Raw genomic sequence first — 10483 nt, 5'->3', positions numbered from 1 at the left:
TTACAGTCCAATGCAACATCAACATCGGAGAAAAAAACATCGCGACTAGAATACGATGAACCTGCCACAGATTGTGTGTCACAAGCTAGTGAGGAACTCTACCTGAACCACAGAATAAAGAACGCCTAAATCGCCTGAAAAATGTTTTTGATGATGATGATGTGATGGCGGCCGGCCCCTTTGCAACGGGGGAACACACTCAGTGTCCTGGCCTCAAAAAGAAAAGTGGGAAAAGAAAAACAAAAAGCACAGAGAAAAAAGAAAGGACCAAGAAAAGGATCCACACTCTTGAACGACACAGGCAAGAGACGCGCACACAGTGGTCTAGGTCCTAAGTCCGCCGTATAGTTGCCCACCACTCAGTAAGCCGCCTTTTCGTGGCTGCGACCGCGTACCGTCCCCCCCCATTGTCGCTGCTTCCATCTTCATCAAGCCTTTGAAACCCGAGCGCCTGTGGGAGGGTTGCACCCTCCACCTGAGAAGTTGGGAGACTCCTGCAGTGAAGGACGAGATGCTCCTGTGTCTCACTCGCTACGCCGCAAACTCTGCACAGGTTGCTGACCACAGTGGCATCAAACTTTCTGCGGTACTCCAGAGTGCGAAGAGCCCCAGCTCTCGCCTCGAACAGGAGGCTGCTGCCAATGCTATTGTCATAGAGGCGCGACCCACAGATGCTGTCCTGGTGTTTCCTGTAGCACTCGAGAGTGGACTTCGCCTCCATAGCTTCTCGCCATCGGGTTTCTTCTGCTTCTCTGACTCGCATGCGGACCTCGACCGTCCACTTGGCTGCTGTTTCAATAGGACTGGCTTCTGCAAAGAAGCCATACTTCTTCTCCAGCTGGTAGAGTCGTCGTGTCCAGTCAGTCCTCATGCATGTTGCCGAAAGGTACTCGAACACGCGGCGCGCCCATCGAGTGCGTCGCATGAGCGTGAGACGACCCCGATAGGCAATCTTGCTGGCGGCTTCCCGAGCTTCAAAGCTGGACCATCCGACGTCTCCCTGAATCGCCTCGTTGGCCACTCGATAATGGCAACCGAGCGCTGCACGGCCGACCTCTCTCTGCTGACGCTCCAACCACTCCCGTGTCGTTGGCGATATGCACACTACCGCGTTTCCAAACGTCAGGCCCGGCACGTGAACCATCTTCCACAGGTCCCGGATCATCTGAAATCGGTTGCAACCCCATAGGCATCGGCGACGAAGGATTCGTTGAGCCTGCAACGCAGTCTGTCGAATCACAGTCTCGTGTAGACTATATTTTGCTGCATCCACACACAGGGTGACGCCCAGGTATCTGTAATCGTTGCGTGTGGCCAGCAGTTCTCCTCCTAAAGTCAACGCTGCTGCATCGGTACTCCCTCCAGTTAGACGGACAACCGCCGATTTCTTAGTGTTGAATCGAAGTCCAAGACTCGCGAGTTCCGTCTGGCAGATGTCGAGGAGGGATTGCAACTCCTGGTTACTCTCTGCCATAACCACCAGATCATCTGCAAATGCCAAACCAGGCAGGTGGAAGTTCTCTTCAGCACTAGTTGTGCTGAAACGCATGCTGAATCCGAGGTTGGAGTTCAACAAGGCCCGCTCTATTCTGGATGCGTATAGAATGTACAGCAATGGTGACAGTGGGCAGCCCTGCCTCAGACCCTTATTTACATGAATTGGGCCAGTAGTTATGGCACCCAACTGCACACTCACTACATTGTCACTGTACAACCGTTGTATAGTGGAGATTAGCAGCCGGGGCAGTCCAAGGTCAGACAGGCATGCAAAGAGAGGACCGTGCGGCACGCTATCGTACGCTTTTTCAACATCGAGGAAGCAGCACAACAGCGTTCTCCCTTCCCTGCGAGCTATTTCTGCACACTGTGTGACGACGAACAGATTGTCATCCAGACGTCTGCCTGGCCTGAAGCCATTCTGAAGCTCGGTCAGTAGTCCCTTGGTTTCCGCCCAGCCACTCATCCATGCTTTGATGACCCCCGCGAACAAGCGATACATAACACTGGTGACCGTTATTGGTCTGTAGTCCTCTATGTTCCTCGCATCTCCGCCCCTTTTGGGGATAAGAATCACCTTCCCTTCATGCCATTCTTTAGGGATGGGCTCGCCTTCGATGATGGCCGTGAGGATCTCTGCGAGCTGTTCCCTCGAGTCTTCTCCCAAGCACTTTAGTACGCGCGCTGGCATGCCGTCCAGACCAGTGGCCGTTCCAGCCCTAATCCGCTTCAACGCCCGTTCAACTGTGAACCTTGAGAGGGCCCAGGGTGGTTCTGTTTGGCTTGGGGGGCGTTCGGTATTAGGACTGATTGCCTCCTCTTTACTAAGGGTGGTGTCTGTATTCAAGTCTGAGGTCCCGAAAATCCGGGAGAAGTGCTGTGCAATGTATTCACAGGGCTCTCCGACTGGTTGCCCCGTTGCCGCATCTATGAGAGGAGGTGGCGGGGGGGCGGCTCTGTCCAAGGACCTAATGTATGTCCAAAATTTGTGTGCTGCAGATCTTCCTTCCTGTCTGATGGACTGGATCAGCCTAAGGTTGTAGTCTGCTATCTTGCACTGAATCAGGGTCTGTACCTTGTGTTTACGGTCCAGATACACAGCCCACTTCTCTGCACATACCTCAGTGTCAAGGCCTTTGACAAATCTTCGATGTTCCCGATTTGCTTGGCGGCGCTCCTTCCACGCCACCTCCACTTCTTTGTCCCACCATGGGTTCTGTGGCCTGCGTCCCGGCCTCTCCTGGACCATCTGGGTACGCATTACAGCGTCCAGTGCGCGCATGAACTCACTGTACGAGCGGGATTCCCGCCGTTGAGGACTACTTTCAAAATCCTTGGCGACCCTCTCCACGGACTTGCTCGGCAAGTACATGCCACGCCTGGGTGGAGGTGACATGCAGCCTGTTCGAAAGCCGCCCTTAGAGAACAACAGCCGTATGCGATTATGGTCACTTCCAAGGCTGAACTGGCCCTCTTCATCAATATGCACTTGTGCTATGCGAGCGGCCAGTTTTGCAGTCACCAGAGCATAGTCTATGGTAGAGCGGCTGGTACGAGCGCACCATGTGAAGCATCCCTCACAGTCAGTGCGAAGGTTAACGATTTCCAAAGAGAGCTGCTCCGCACATTGCAACAACAGCTTCCCATTGTAATCCAAGTACCCGTCAGTGGCCGGGATGTGTCCGTTAAAGTCTCCCATCAACAACACCTCGCGGTCTGCACCCCACCGTTTCACATCTTCAATGATACACTGTAGGACTTTGTCGTTACCGTCATGTGGTCCACTAGCCACCGTTAAATACACCACACCAAAGAGAACTGGCTCACCAAGAATAGTCCCAGAAACCCAAATGTGCTCGGCACAAGGACCCTTCATTGGCATCCAGGCTGTATTGCTGCGCCACAGCACACCAGCGCCGCCTCCTTTGCGGCAATCCCCTGTACGATTGCAGCCCACCCACTGCCATTCGGGGTCAACTGGTGGCTCTTCCAACTCTCGTAGGTGAGTTTCCACCACACCATACAGAGCGATCTTTTCGCTATTCAGCGTCTTATACAGCTCAGCCCACTTAGCTGCCTTTCTCGCCCCATGAAGATTGAGAAAACCAACGTTTACATTGGTGGTTGTGCGTTTGCGGTGGTGGTGTCTTCGACGGCTCTTCAGAATCATTGGGTGGTTTGACTCGGCATTATTATTTGGCGCATCATTTGCTGGCGGACCATTTCCCCAACCATTTGATACAGCTCGGGGCTTGCGCTGAGCCTGAATGCTTGCCACGGGGTCTTCGTAGGGTGTGCAGTGCCCAGATGTGGCCCCCATGTTGGCGGAGCCAAACTCGTCCCCGGTGGACGGGGTGTGCTCAAAGGTGCTAGCTGTGCCATGTTTGCTGCGTAAACCGGCTGGGTGTGTTCGCGGAGGGTTTGCCCTGGGGTGGTCCGTACATCGGCCCTGATATCCCCCTGGTGGGTGGTCACGCTTGTGGTCTTGGGTGGTTCCGGGGATGGGGAATGTATCTCCAGGGCGGGCATGGGGACTCTCGATCCTATATTTGGAGGTGGTCTGCGAGTTGGCTTGCCCCTGTTCCCGTGAGGCTCGCGTAGTCCTAAAAAATTTCGTGTCTCCTGGACCAGCTGGGTCGCAACTTCACGTGTTGTATGTGCCAGGTAGTGAATGCCGTCCTGGGCTAGTCGTCCTTCTCCTGCCAGCATCCTAGAGAGGTCGACAAACTTTGCCTTTACGGCTCCACTCATCTTCCTTAGCTCTGCGTTTAGGAGCATTGCTCTTGCCTGCGTTGCCTTGCCTCTCGTGTTAACTTCAGGGACGGAGCAGATGACCAGCCTCTTCGCATACGGTGTCACCGCCTGCCGGATGTTCTGGGCAATATCTCCATGTTGCACTCCTTTGAGAACATCGTGGACCCCTACGTGCACGACCACCAGCTGTGCGCTGTGGCCTTCCCCTTCACTGCGGCTCTGAAGCAGGTGCTGCAGTTTGTCCGCCGTCATCCTGCGCTCCGAGACCTGCCTCACGAGCACACTGTTGCCCCAGATTCTTCGGAGCTCACCCGCGATTCTTGGAGCATTGCCATCACCAACGACTAGGACCTCGGGTGTGTAGCGGCAAGCAGCCTTTTTGTTTTTCTTCCACTTTCCCGGTCTTTGTTCATTATTTTGAGCGTTTGTGAGAGACTGGTCGTCAGCTACACACCGATTCTAACGCCGTCTATTCTACACACCGATTCTAACGCCATCTATTCATACACTTTAAGCCAAGTCAAGCCGGTTTAAAGCGGCTATTGGGTGAACCGAACGTTTTTGCCTCGAAAAGGTTCGTGCCACCGGGTGAACCGAAACACTGCCAAGTTGAACTTGACAGAGGAAGCGGGAGAGAGTGGTAGATCTTTGGGGTGAAATACCCCAAAGATCTACCACTCTGTGGTGGTGGCGGTGTACGTTTGTGGTGGTGTACGATGCACGTTAGCGCTGGAGTTTGCAGCATTATAGAATATCGGCAGTCTCGGCCGTGGTAGCCACAGGCTTCGGCACTGTGTTTTTTTTTTTTTCATTGTTCGGAAGTGATGCGCCTGTGCAACACATAAGGCTCTCAAGCAGGAATGCTCGCTGCGACCCAGTTAAAAAAAACAATTGGAACCAATTGGAAATATCAATGGGTCCAAATGGAAATAGTCATTTCCAATTGGACCAATTCGTATAACCAGCAGGACCAATTGGAATCTTCAAATGGTTCATCTACTTCCAATTGGGCCAAATGGAATCTCCAATTGGGCCATTTGGAACAATTGGAATTGCCAATTGGTCCACTAGGATCAAATGGTATAACCAAGAAGACCAATTGGAATTTTCAAATGGTTTGCCTACTTCCAATTGGGTCATTTGGATTGCCAATTGGATATGCTCACTCCCAATTGGGCCAAATGGGATTTGCAACAGGGCCAACTGAAAAAAAATGAATTGCCAAATGGTTCAATTGGATTTGTTCACTTGCATTTGGGTCAAATGAAATTTCCATTTCTAACTCAGCCATGTGAAACAATTTAATTGAAAATGGTTCAAGTGGGTTTACTCATTTCCAAGTGGACCAAATGGGCTTTTTTTCAACTAGGCCATTTGAATAATGTGCAAATGCCAAATGGTTCAATCAAAAATGGTTGCTTTTAGTTGGGCCATAAGCTTCCCTTGGAAATTCGCATGCACAGTTTGGTCAGAAACTTGGAGTCGCTTTGAACTGTTCCGTTCATTTACTTGCAAAATGTTAAAAAATTCCAAGGGTCTATTATACCACTGCTAAGATGACCTGAAAGTGCTAATTATTAATGTTGTTTTAAGGACATATGTCAGAATCCATCGAACCGTTCGGCTTTTATCTCATTTTGTGCTTGTCAAGTCTCTTTTAGCATATATTGTACAACTTTTTGGCCCACCACACAATCTACTAGGTTTTTAGTCAGTCCGTTGAGCGCCCCTTCGGCATTTTAGTTCTTCGTGGGCACTAGCAGGCCAAATGACACTAATGGCATTTTTTAAAAGTTTTGAAAGCCACGTAAGTTCCGCAAAGACAAACTAAGTTACACAGCTCATGTGCATGGAGCTACTCTTGCGAAAAACAGCATTATATCCTTTTGTCATGCATGCACTACAGGGAACTTTATTCACAGCTTTGCGTGCCTCGGGATAGTGAGAGCAGTGCAAAAATGTTTTTGCTTGAATGTGATTACAGCTAGTTTTATTCAAGGACACTACAATAGATTAGACCTTTTTTCTGAAAAAATGTTTCTTGGTACAATTATTGCAAACATAAGGCAGTTACATCAATCTAAATGGTACAGCTGAAAATAGAGCAGTGCAAATTTTTGGCATATAACACCGAATTAATATTCAAAGGCCATAAGCAGTGGAGGCAGTTTCAGGCATGTATATAACAAAAGCACACAATCAGGTCACACAAACGTTTATTAGTACAAAAAGTACAACAAAAGTAAGCAGCAGACACTCCCTTTGTATCTATCTTGGTGCATTTTTTTCACAACACTTGCAATACAACATCAAGGTTCCAGAGCAATGAAACTCAATCACCAATACTAGTAAGGTGTTGTCGGCAAAATCATTTTTCACTGAACTTCAAGCAGTAGCAATTGTATGCCAGAACAACAAGAGAATTAAAACAGTCCTCCCTATAAAAATACGAATGAACATAACACAAAAATTTTCATTCAATTACTGCAGTTTAAACCTGAGCCCCCATGCTTTTAAACAAATGCCTTAAAGGGGTACTGACACAAAAACATTGGCCTCGCATTTTTCAGCTGCAATGTGTTGCTGGGGGCCTGTTAGTCATGACACGACACATAATTTGCTGCAGCACGGGACAGATAATTACAGGCCCCTGACAATTGACCACTTTCAGTATCAGTTTGAAAGAGCTCCAAAAAACGAGAAGCCACCAGGGGCAACTATCGCTACCTAGAGTATGCAGCTCTTGATCAAGTCAGCACAAAGAACTGTGACACACTTCTGTACAGTCCACATCAAGAATTACTTTCGAATAGTAAACCTGACTGCAATGTCGCCAAACACAAAACTTTCAAAGCGTGTGCCACAGCGAAGCACTCCCAAGCAGCCGCCAAGAAGTATAGACTCCGATAACAAACGCAACAAAAAAGGCAGCTATGATGTCATCATAACTTGTTTTATTGACTGCAGCATGGTGACTGAAGGGAAGTAGGGGGTCTTCAAAGGTTTCCCTTCGAGGGTGTCAGTGGCAAGATGCAAACTTCCAAAATCGATTTAAAATACCTTCCAACCTATATTTGCAGTTGATATTTTGCAGATGATATACAAATGCTCACGGGAATCGACCTTGCAGGCTGTCTCAGCCACAAAATTTTGTCAGGACCCCTTTAACCAGTGGGCTACAAACCCATTTTTCTTTCCTTGATTATGGTATTTAATAAAATGCATATTAAAAAAAATAGCACATACAATATGATAGTTGCAATGTTGCAATAACATAGCGACAATGAGCAGTGCTGAAATCATAATTTTACCGAACTTCAAGCACTAGCAATTATATGCAAGGACAAGAAGAAAAGAGTATATGTCACTTTGTGACTTAGGACAATCATAAAAATACAAATGAAAAAAACAACAACAAATTTTCACTCTATTAGTGCGATTTAAACCCGAGTCCCTATGCTCCCTAAGCAAATGTCTTAACTTCCTTGATTATGGCATTTCATAAAATGCACATTGAAAAAAGAATATACAACATATAATACAACAGTTACAATGACGCAATCACATAGTGACAATTAGCATACAAGCCCTTCTAAAGAAAAACTCGAATGCTCATATAATGTGCCACATACCAGTTAGGAGAGCTCTCGAGTTGTACAGAAAAAGTGGTAAGGATAAGCACTTCACCAAGATGGGATACCAGTTTTATCTAGTGTCAATTTAATCATAAATATCCTTAGCACATCTGAACCATATGAGCATGCCGAGTCCCCTCAGTGCAAAACAAATAGACCATTTTCAAGCAATCCCAGAGCCCTCGCAGGCATGGGAAGCACTATGGGAAAAGTGTGTACGTTGAATCGGTCAAACGCGCCAGCTGTTTTCGATCACCCGCTGCTCGTTGGTGCCGTGGGAGCACCGAACAAAAAAGAAAAATTAAGAGGCATCCCCAAATGTTGACTATTACATCCAAAATACTATACATGTCTGAACGCACCTGCATGTATATCTACACATTAAATGCTAAAGGAATGATACAGTCGGCACGCGAATGAATGATCACATGCCGATACATAAGTCAAAACGTGCTATCGTGAGCAGTGGGAGCTGGAACACCAAATCCATAATTATAAATGATTACTTGTTCAACGATTAACAATTAATTGTCCATGATCGGGTTTAACAAAACAGCAGAAAGGTTTTACAGTGTTTAGGTACAGTGATTATTTTATTTTAATTCACAAGTGCTCACTTCTTTGCACTGTGCAAAGAAGTGAGCACATTCTAAATGCGTTTAAAAAGGAACGGAACTAGAATTTATTTGTGAGGTTCCTTGCTATGATAATTTGCTGTTTCTTGGTACCTGATTTTAGGTTGCACGACTGGTTCATCGAAACCAGTGTCTTAATTTCATGTCAGAGCATTCGAATATTGCTAAACGAGGTATTGTAACGTCATGCTACACACGGCATCAAAAAAAAAAACTTGCTCACATAAAATGAGCAGTAGTTTCCAGCTACAAATCGATTGCCTCAAAGAGGCAGGGGATCCTGTGCATTGTTGCATCTGTCTGCAAAAATTGGTTGGCAAGGCTAAGAAAGATAAATATGGATGTACTTTGCCCGTGAATAATGAAGAAGCTACAAATATTTGAATTAATTGATATATGTAAGAGAATTTGTATCCCCTTTTTTGTCCTGCTTTTTATTTGCTCTAGTACAATCCCAACTTGTAGTTATAGTGCCAATGAAGGTTAGTAGACACGTATCGTTCGTTACACATATGGTGGAAGCCCCGCCGCGGTGGTCTAGTGGCTAAGGTACTCTGCTGCTGACCCGCAGGTCGCGGGTTCGATTCCCGGCTGCGGCGGCTGCATTTCCGATGGAGGCGGAAATGTTGTAGGCCCGTGTGCTCAGATTTGGGTGCACGTTAAAGAACCCCAGGTGGTCGACATTTCCAAAGCCCTCCACTACGGCGTCTCTCATAATCATATCGTGGTTTTGGGACGTTAAACCCCACAAATCAAATCATCACATATGGTGCAAGCAACACACACGGCCGTTCAGTGATTGTATCTTATTTTATTAAATGCGGACTATACTTTCTATAGAACTCTTCAAAATCAGAACCTCACATTCTACTCGTAGACAGTGTCAGTGGACATTGGTTCCAAATGTAGGACTGCTCGAGCGTTTCATAGGCAACAGAGTGTATCTATTTTATTTCATTTTTTGCCATAAAGGAAAACAAAAGGGGGATGACACTTCTGAGCCACTTAAAAAATCCTATAGTGAGACTGATGGAAATAGTCGAGAAGCCCTCGCAGCTGAACACTGAAGTTCGCAATTGAATTACGCAGTAATATGTTGCACCTAGCCAAATTCAAGGTCTCTAAGAAGTCCTGGAATGACGCAAGCGGTAAAGCGTGAGGCCCGCATACTTCTTGCCGTTGGCTGCTCTGGCATACCAACTTTACCCGTGAGTGCTTCCGCACTTGTTAGTGGCGATGGTGTGCTTGAAAATGGTCTATTAGAATTGCACACCAGATTTGAAAATTTACATTGTGAACGAGCTAGGCACGGGTGAAATGAATATGTTCGGGCCTACTTGCATGTGTGCACAAACACTGAAAATTTCTGATGCTGATACAAGAGTTGTTGTTGCTGCTTCTCTTTGAACCTTCACCAAATGTTCCATCACTAAGGTGCTATATTTTACTGCTGAGCAGTGGAGGCGCCTGGCTGCAATGTACACTTCGCCTTGTTTCATAAGAATTGTTTCTATAACCGCATATGATTGGTCAGCAAGGCGTACGACAGAACTGTTAGTCTTTTTTTTTGACGAGTAGTTATGGCTCGTGTATACTGTCCCTTTCATAAGCATACGGGTGTACTGCACAAGATCTGTAGAAGCATCACTTCTGTATGGGACACCCCTACCAAAAAGGCGAATGTCTTCAGCAACAACTGTCTTCTGTGTGGCTCTTTTGTCGAGCGACATACAGTAGTCAAGCACTCTCCTGTCTGTTGTTATGCTTGATAGCTTGTCGATCAAGTCCTCAACTTGATGTGCTCTACAAATTTGGTGTGGTACGCCATTTGCAGCTTTTACCATGGACTTTAATGCGCCATTGCCAGCTTCAAACGGGAATGCCGAATGCGCCCACAGTGGGCCCCAGTGCTTGACACTTTTTGCAATGTGCACAAGTTGATGTAGGTTAAATGTCATGCAT

Source organism: Rhipicephalus microplus, chromosome X, assembly GCF_043290135.1.
Source record: "Rhipicephalus microplus isolate Deutch F79 chromosome X, USDA_Rmic, whole genome shotgun sequence".
Taxonomy (NCBI): domain Eukaryota; kingdom Metazoa; phylum Arthropoda; class Arachnida; order Ixodida; family Ixodidae; genus Rhipicephalus; species Rhipicephalus microplus.
The sequence above is the reverse complement of the archived record's forward strand: the minus strand, read 5'-3'. Positions refer to the sequence as shown.